The sequence below is a fragment of the Saccopteryx leptura genome, chromosome 2, assembly GCF_036850995.1.
Source record: "Saccopteryx leptura isolate mSacLep1 chromosome 2, mSacLep1_pri_phased_curated, whole genome shotgun sequence".
Lineage (NCBI taxonomy): Eukaryota > Metazoa > Chordata > Mammalia > Chiroptera > Emballonuridae > Saccopteryx > Saccopteryx leptura.
In genome coordinates, this window is record NC_089504.1 from 6,752,012 (window position 1) to 6,759,892 (window position 7,881).

General features: G+C 55.2%; 1 long non-coding RNA gene across 1 annotated transcript; it reads left to right on the plus strand.

Moving 5' to 3' along the window:
* The first annotated feature begins 4,054 nt into the window (after nucleotides 1–4,054).
* LOC136392892 (uncharacterized) lies at nucleotides 4,055–7,524 on the plus strand. Its single transcript, XR_010749007.1, has 3 exons — nucleotides 4,055–4,130; nucleotides 6,883–6,959; nucleotides 7,042–7,524. It is a non-coding gene; the product is annotated as an uncharacterized lncRNA (long non-coding RNA).
* The last annotated feature ends 357 nt before the right edge of the window (nucleotides 7,525–7,881 follow it).

Here is a 7,881-nt window from a genome sequence, read left to right on the forward strand (position 1 = left end):
CCCCCTGCCCCAGCTCCAGCCCACCCTATCCGCCACACTGAACCCCAACCCCTCTCCTGGTGCCCCCATGTCACTGCTAATGTTTTACGATAGTACTTTTAACGTATTTCTTCCTTTTAAAAAAAATGACTGATTTTTAGAGAGAGACAGGCAGGCAGACAGAAACATCAATCTGGGGGACTGATCGTCAACCTTTGCATATCAGGATAACGCTCTAACCAACTGAGCTCTCCAGCCAGGGCACACCTAACTTTCATGAGGGTCTCACTGAAGTCCAGTGTTCTTGCCTGGCCATGTGTTCCTATTTGTGGCAATCTACCTTGATGTCTTACACATAGTAGGTGCTTGAAGTGTTTTATTTTTTAAAACATTGAACTTGCTTTTTCTTTAGGGATTCATGCTCTAAGCCAGCAATCAGAGTTTGAATCCTGACTCTCATTTCCTAGTTACGTGTCCTTAAGAAAGTGAACTGACCTCTCTGGGCATCAGTTACTTCACTTGGAAAATCAAGTTAATAATAAAACCTCCCTCCAAGAGTAACAGTGAGATAAGGGTGTGTCAAACAGCCAGCAGCAGTCTGCAGGGGAGCTGAAGATGGTCTACTCACACATTAGTGTTACTGTTTGTGTTCTTCGTCTCAGACTTGTCCAAGGTCTCCTGTCCAGTTAGAAGCAGTGCTGGGACTTGACCCCCATCCCTTCCCCCTCCAGTGCTCCTTCCTTCTCCCTGCTGAGTGAGCGTCACAGGCCCGACGTGCAGATAGGGCACAGGCCCAGAGTTGTTCACCCAGAGTCCCACAGCCCCGAGATGGAAGCAAGAGTCAGCCTGTCTGCCAGTCTCCAGGTGGGTTCTCCAGGCTGCTCAGGACAGCAATCCCACCATCCAGCCCCAGTGAAACCTACCATCCTAACTGGGGCCTCTGCTCCTCCTGGTGGCTCAGGATTCAGCTAAGTGGGCCCCTCAGAGGCCTGGTGACCCTCACAATTGGGACAGTCACTAAAGCAAAAAGCCCCCACTTATGAAGTGTGAGAAGCTGTGCTAAGCGCTCACAGTGACCGTTATCCCATCTTTGAGGTGCTCACTCAGACTCTTGGGGTACAGGGCTTACTACAGGAGCAGAGCCAGCACCCCCCGCACCCCGCACTGATCACCAGGGACAAGGGCTGTGCTGGAACGGCTCTGGGCTGGACCTGGAAGCCAGGTGCTCCCCAGGGATGGGGGTGCTCATGGGTTCCCCGCAACATATGGGGGTGCCTCCCCAGCCCTGGCCCCGCAGAGCCAGCTCAACTTCATCTCTGAGCCGCACCCAAACTCTTCCTGGCTTTGCCAGGGAGACTGGAAATTTCTGCTCAGCAGCTTTCTGGGGTGATTTCAACACGGCTCAGCGGGGGATGGGGGCGGAGCCAGGCAGCTGAACAGGCTCTGCATTCTCACGGCTCAGCATTCTGCTCAGGGGGCCCCAGGAGTCCCTCAGAAATAATAATAATAAACAACCAGCTCCAACAACAGTGACGCGCATTGAGGTCTTGGTGTGCGCTAGGCCCTGTGCTAAGTCAAGATTAGCACGGCCTCACGGAACCTTCCAGCACCCGGTGAGGCCGGCACTGTTACTCACCCAGCCCATGGCAGAGCGACAGGCTCAGAGGGGTGAAGGTAGCCCACCCCAGGTCACGCAGCCAGGACTCAGGCGTGACGCTGGGAGCCCAGCAGATCCAGGTCACTAACTGGCCGAGAGCCGGCTGGGCTGGAAGAGGCTGGGGGGTGGCTGGGCTGTGGGGAGACCTGGGGTACCAGAAATTCTGCATTCCAAGGGAAGGCACGTTTAGAACTGGGGTCTCCGTTCGCATCTAGAAGTGTCTTCCTGGGGTACACTGAATCCCCATGGAGACCTCAAGAGGTCTGGAAATTTCTCTCTACTACTGGTCGGGGTAAGCCAGTAATTCCAGACCCCTCCCACCCCTGCCTGGCTCCAGCCTTCTGTCTGGCTCTGCGCGGTCAGAGGGACAGGCATGTTCACTGCTCTCCCGAGGTTCCTGGCAAAGGGCCCCTGTCAAACTCAGCCAGTGGCTAAGGTGCCCCTGCCGTGTGCCTGGCTCTGAGCTCCCAGGGCTGTCACCAGGCCCAAAGGAACAACTGGGGGAGGGAGTGTGCATGGGGAGCATCAGGCAAAAGAGTGGAGAGGGAATCAGACACCCTGGGCAGGAAGCTGAGCGACCAGTAGCCGTGGCGACCCTCACTGGGCTCAGGACTCCCACCTGTTAAATGGACATAGCGATCCCTTCACTCCAGAGAAGTTTAAGATTCTGTGAGCACCTGGGAAACAGCGCAGAGGGGCAAGGGGGCCACCTCAGGCCTTGCTTCCCGCTCCCCAAGGTCTCTCCACCCCCAGGCGGGCGCCGTTCTCCCACCCTGGATCCGGCCCGCCGCCCGCCGAGGGCGATGCGTGCAGGGCGCGGCGGCGGCGCGGGCCCAGGCGCCCAGTTCAGCGGAAAGGAATGTCTTGCTCGACGGGGGAGGCCGCAGCCCCCGAAGCGGTGTAAAGCCCGCCGCCCTCCCCGGGCCTCATTTATTGCGCATCTAAAGCCGGCTCATTCCGCCAGCCCAGCCGCTCGCCGGGTCCGGGGCCTGACTCACCCCGCCGCCTCCCGCCCTCCGCTCCCCACCGGAGGCCAGACCCTCTCCAGTGTTCGCCCAAAGTTGGGGAGCGTCTCCAAGTGGGGGTACACCGCCCCCCCGCGGACCCCCTAGCCCAGCCCCACGCGGTGGCGGAGCGCCCTCCCCTCCCGTCCTCTCCCTCCGCGCATCGCCCGCCCGCTCGCTCCCGCCCCTCCCCCCTCCATAACTCAAAAGCTTGTCAAGCTGGTTCCAGACTCCTGGCGCCGGGCTCCGCTCCAGGAAAGAAAAAAAGGAAAAAGAAAAAGGGAAAAAGCCGGCGCGAGGGAACGGGAGGGCGAGAGAAAGGCCCACGGAGCGAAACTGTGCGCCACTTGCGCGCAAAGCACAGCCGTCCTCGTCCCCCCATCCTCGCTCCCTAACCTTAATGGGGAACCCCTGCACCTTAGGGGGCAGAGGGCGCGCGCAAAACAGATCCATTATTTATAGTCGAGTCAATTATTCAGCTGCCCGGAGAAGAGGCGGGGGCGGGGAAGGCCGGGGAGGGGAAGGCGACTGCGGAGACCTCCCCGCCCGAGGTCGCCGCTCTCCTGCAGCGCCTCGGGGGTCGTGAGGCGTCCCCACGCCGGGGTCCTGTTGTGAGAAAGCTGCCTCGAGGTGGGCTCCGGGAGGAGCGCGGGGGAACCTACGGAAGCGGGAGAGACGGCTCAGAAACCTCCAATTAGACAGGGGAGGGGATGCGGAGGGCGGGCGGCCGGGTTGGAAGAGAGCTGCCCGGGGGTGGCGGAGGGCGTGGGAAGAGCCTGGCCCGTGAATTCTTTCCTGCCTTACTTCATTCATTCCCGTGTTTATTATGAGCCCACTACGCGCCACTGTGCCCACAGCAGATGGGCGGTAGCGGGAGAGAGTTAAGAGCAGGAATGTGGAATTAGAGCTGGGTCCAAATTCCGGTTTGTTTTGCATTCTCCCCTGCTGTGTGCACGGACTTGCCTTCTCTGAGCTTCCACTTCCTTCTCTGCAGGATGGAGATGAGCTGAGAGGACTTGATGGAGGTGGATGTGAGGATTCCAAGAAATGGGCAAAGCCTGGCATAGAGTGGGGGGTGGCAGGTGGGTCCTCTCCTCACGTTGAAGAGAACATGTCCTGGCCCCAGTATCCATGCCACCCTCTTAAACTGCGGGTCCTGGATTACTTGTATCCTTCCTGGATTTAGATATTTGAAGGTCATTATCAAAGCAAGTCAACCCCAATACCATACTTCTGCCCAGGGCCCTCACTTCTGGCTGGCTTCTCACCAGCCTGGCCCTTCACTTTATATATATATATTTTTTTTTCTTTTTTTTTAAAGATTTTATTGATTTTAGAGAGAGAGAGAGAGAGAGAGAAGGGGGGGCGGGAAACATCAACTCATAGTAGTTGCTTCTTGTGTGTATCTTGACTGGGCAAGCCCGGGATTTTGAACCAGTGCAGTGACCTCGGCGTTCCAGGTCGACGCTTCATCCACTGCGCCACCACAGGTCAGGCCCATCTAATCCTCTTGCTTCCCACCTTTCCTCCCTCCACTCCAGCCTGTTCCCTACCCCATGCCCTCCATTCTCCTTTTTCCAGGCTCCTCCTTGCTTCCTGTCTGGGCTAGATAGAGATTAGGAGCCCTGAGGCCATGGGGACTGGGGCTGTCAGAATAGGAGCGGGGCGCAGCCCTCAGGAGATCCTGGCCCTCCCCAGATAAACTTCTCCACTGCCCAGGGTGCCCGTATGTTCTTCCAAGGCTCCGAAGCTGAGGAGGACTCTGTTTCCAGACACAGGTGTGCCCCGGGGGTCAGTCTTCTCACCAGATCTTTGCACCAGCTGCATTAGGTGGGCCTGGGCCGACCCAGGTTGGGGGGCGCTGAAGTTCTCACAGTCTGGGGAACCCTCTTTAAGAAAAATCACACGAAGTTATGAAAGCACAATTAATCCCAGGGCCTTGCCAAGAGTGCCTGGGAGTACAGCTGCATTAGTTTCTCGGTAGATCACCTCTGTAGGTGGGTGACAAAATTGTCCTCCCTTTGCAGAGGTGGAAGCAACCCAAGGTTACACAGCTAGAAAGGACACAGCTCAGATGGTGGCTAGGTCTCACTCTCTAGGCAGCACCCTGAACTTCCTCAGTGCCCATATCCCCCAACTTCCTCATCTATTCCATATACCATCTCACCTGCCCCCACCCTGGCTCCAATCCAGCCTGTACCCCCCGCCAGGCCTTCACGCCCCAAGGTTCGAGCCTAGGAGATGGTCTGTCTTGTGACAAGAGCCATGCTGTACCAGGTGGAAGGTGTCTTCTGACCTTTTAATCCCACAGCTGTACCTGCTCAGTCCAGATCTCTAGCCCCTCAGCTGACCCTGAGGGGTCGCCCCTGTTAGGTGTGCGCTCCCTGGGGGCGGGGCAGCTCCAGCTACTTTGGCAGAGCACCCCAGCCCTCAGCACGTGCAGGCAGCGCAGGCACGAGCAGTCAGTGCCAAAGCATTAACATCCACTCTCAGCTTGGCGGGTGGGAGTGGTGGCCGTGGCCAGGAGAGAGGTGGTTAAACTGCAGACTCTTGGGCCTCTCTAAGCCCACCAAGTCAGGCTTTCCGAGCAGAAGGCCTTTCTGATTGCGTTTTGTAACTCCCTTAGGTGCGTATCAAGCTCAGTCCTCTTGAGATTTACTGACCCAGCAGCCCAAAAGGGCCAGAACTATGTCTAGACCAAGCCCCTCTCACAAATGGAAAGCATCTCCTCCCAGTTCTGGCAGATATTACCAATGCCCCAAGCTCATTTTCCAGCTGAGAGCTAACTGTTTCTAGCACTTATTAAAGACCTACTGTGTGCCTTGAACACAGAGAGGCTTCAGATTGTTGACCTTAGTGAACACTCACAAAAACCCTGAGAAGTAGAGCTGATTATTGTCCCCATTTTACAGACAGAGAACTGAGGCCTAGGGAAGCAAAGTGACTTGCAGAGGGCTGAGGCACAGGGAATGAGGAGGCTGGAAGAGGAAGGCAGTCTGCAGCTCCACTGACAGGAGTGTGGCTTGACCTCAGGGGTGTAACTTACAAGGGTCTCGTGAGAACATCCAGAGATGAGAGTTTATACATCAGCTTGCGCATGGCTTGGAAAAATCGGACACATTACAGTCACTGCGGGGACCTCAAGCTAAGATGTGCAACAAAATCAGGCAACGGACTCCCCCAAAATCTAATCAAGTAGGCCTCTCCTCCCTGGTATCTTTGGAGTCAGGAACAAATGATGTGTTTTGTAGAAGGATTTGATATATTTGCTCCGGGTGAATCTTTGCCTTTTCTCTGCCCGTAGTTCTGGTACAAGATGGAAGGGGCCAGGCTACCGAGAGGAGAGAGAGACAGGCCTGGCAGCAGGCAGGCACTGCAGGCCCGGGCGGCTCCCCGGCTTACCTGCAGGGCTGTGTCACTGTGCTTTTCCTGAGCCAGTGCTCTGTGCAAACACAGCCTACCTCCTTCCTCTCCCAGGAGGGTGATCCGGGCACCGGGGAGAGTTGAGGTGGGAAGCACTCATTTAATGGCCACTGCTTTCCGTGCCTGAGGGGCTCGCTGAAGCAGAGGGTGTGGACTTGTTCTGGGAGGACCCAGAAGGCAGACCCAGGGGAGGCCACCCAGAGAGATTCAGTTTGGTCTCACAAGATAAACTGTCTTATAGCCAGGGTGGCCTAGTAGGTAGCGAGTGCCCCGTGGGGAGGTATTCAAGGACAGGCAGTGTGAGTGTGTCTGTGTGTGCATGCAAATGTGTGTACAGAGCCATGACTAAGGAAAAGGATTGCAGAGGCAACGTTGAGAGCCTTTTCAAAGTTGAAACTTGAGGATTTCTCTTCCAAACTTAACTGGCCAGCCCAATGAGGACCAATAGGAAAAATTAACAGAAAGGGAAGGTGGCAGGTGAAGGTGCCCAGACTGAGAGCCCACTGACCCTGGAGAGGCACCCAGGGGCACTGAACCAAGCCCCCAGCCCTTGGCCTTTCAATAGAACTGCCATTTCTTGACATTCAAATGTGTTTCTTTCTCTTGTAGTCATCTGTAAATACCCATTACCCCTTCATTATTATGATTAATAATGATATGACTGGTAACTGACAATCAATAACCATAATTCCCAGAGCATGGACTAAGCACTTACAGAGACAGGCTCTATTCTAAGCACTTTATATGTATAAATGTATGTAATTAACACGACAGTCCTATGAGCGCTGTCCTTAGTCTTACTACCCTTCCATTTTACAGATGAGGCCACTGAGGCTCAGAGAGCTGCCATGCAAAGCGCCAGGATGCCCGACCCGGCTCAGGAAGGAGCTGGCAAAGCGCCAGGATGCCCGACCCAGCTCAGGAAGGAGCTGGCAAAGCGCCAGGATGCCCGACCCGGCTCAGGAAGGAGCTGGCAAGTATGGGCAGAGGCCCCAGGAGAAACTGCCCCTCATCACGAGGCAGGTTTTGGCCTCAACAGTCGGACCCTGGGCACTCCCAGCTCTAGGTGTACAGGGCAGCAGAGCCCAGAATGGGAGTGGGGATAGGGAGAGGGGCCCATTTTCTCTGACTCCCTCGTGTTATCCCAGGGAAATGGGTGTCAGAGAGGGGAGAAGCGGTCTCAGGGTCATCAGCCAGTCCAGTGGCACCGGGTCTCCTGAGTCCTCCAAGGGCTTCTCCTGCTGCACTCCCACATCTCACTCCCCTTTAAAAATAATACTTTAAAAATTATTAGCAGTAGCCCTGACCTGTGGTGGCACAGGGGATAGAGCGTCGACCTGGAAATGCTGAGGTTGCCAGTTTGAAACCCACAGCTTGCCCAGTCAAGGCACATATGAGAAGCAATCAATGAACAACTACAGTGAAGCAACTACGATCTCTTTCTCTCTCTGTCTCTCTCTTTTTCTCCCTTCTCTCTCTCCCTCTCTAAAATCAGTAAATGAAATATTTTAAAAATTATTAGTGGTAGCCTATTACTATGAAAACATTATTAAAGGAGCAAGGGGACTGGTCAAGTGTTGAGCAGTTATCGAGTGCCAGGTAATGTGTGAAGAGATTGTTTCCTCGCCTGTAAAATGGGGACGATAATGATGCCTGCCCTTGCTGAACTCACAGGAAGTGGCCAAGGTTAAGGTGATAGTAGATATGAAGTGACCCTTTACAAACTGGAAGACATTGTCAATGCAGTCATCTCTGAGTGGTAGGCATAGGAACTAGAAGTTAGTGCTGCGGCTCCTACAGGTTAAAACAAGTACATGC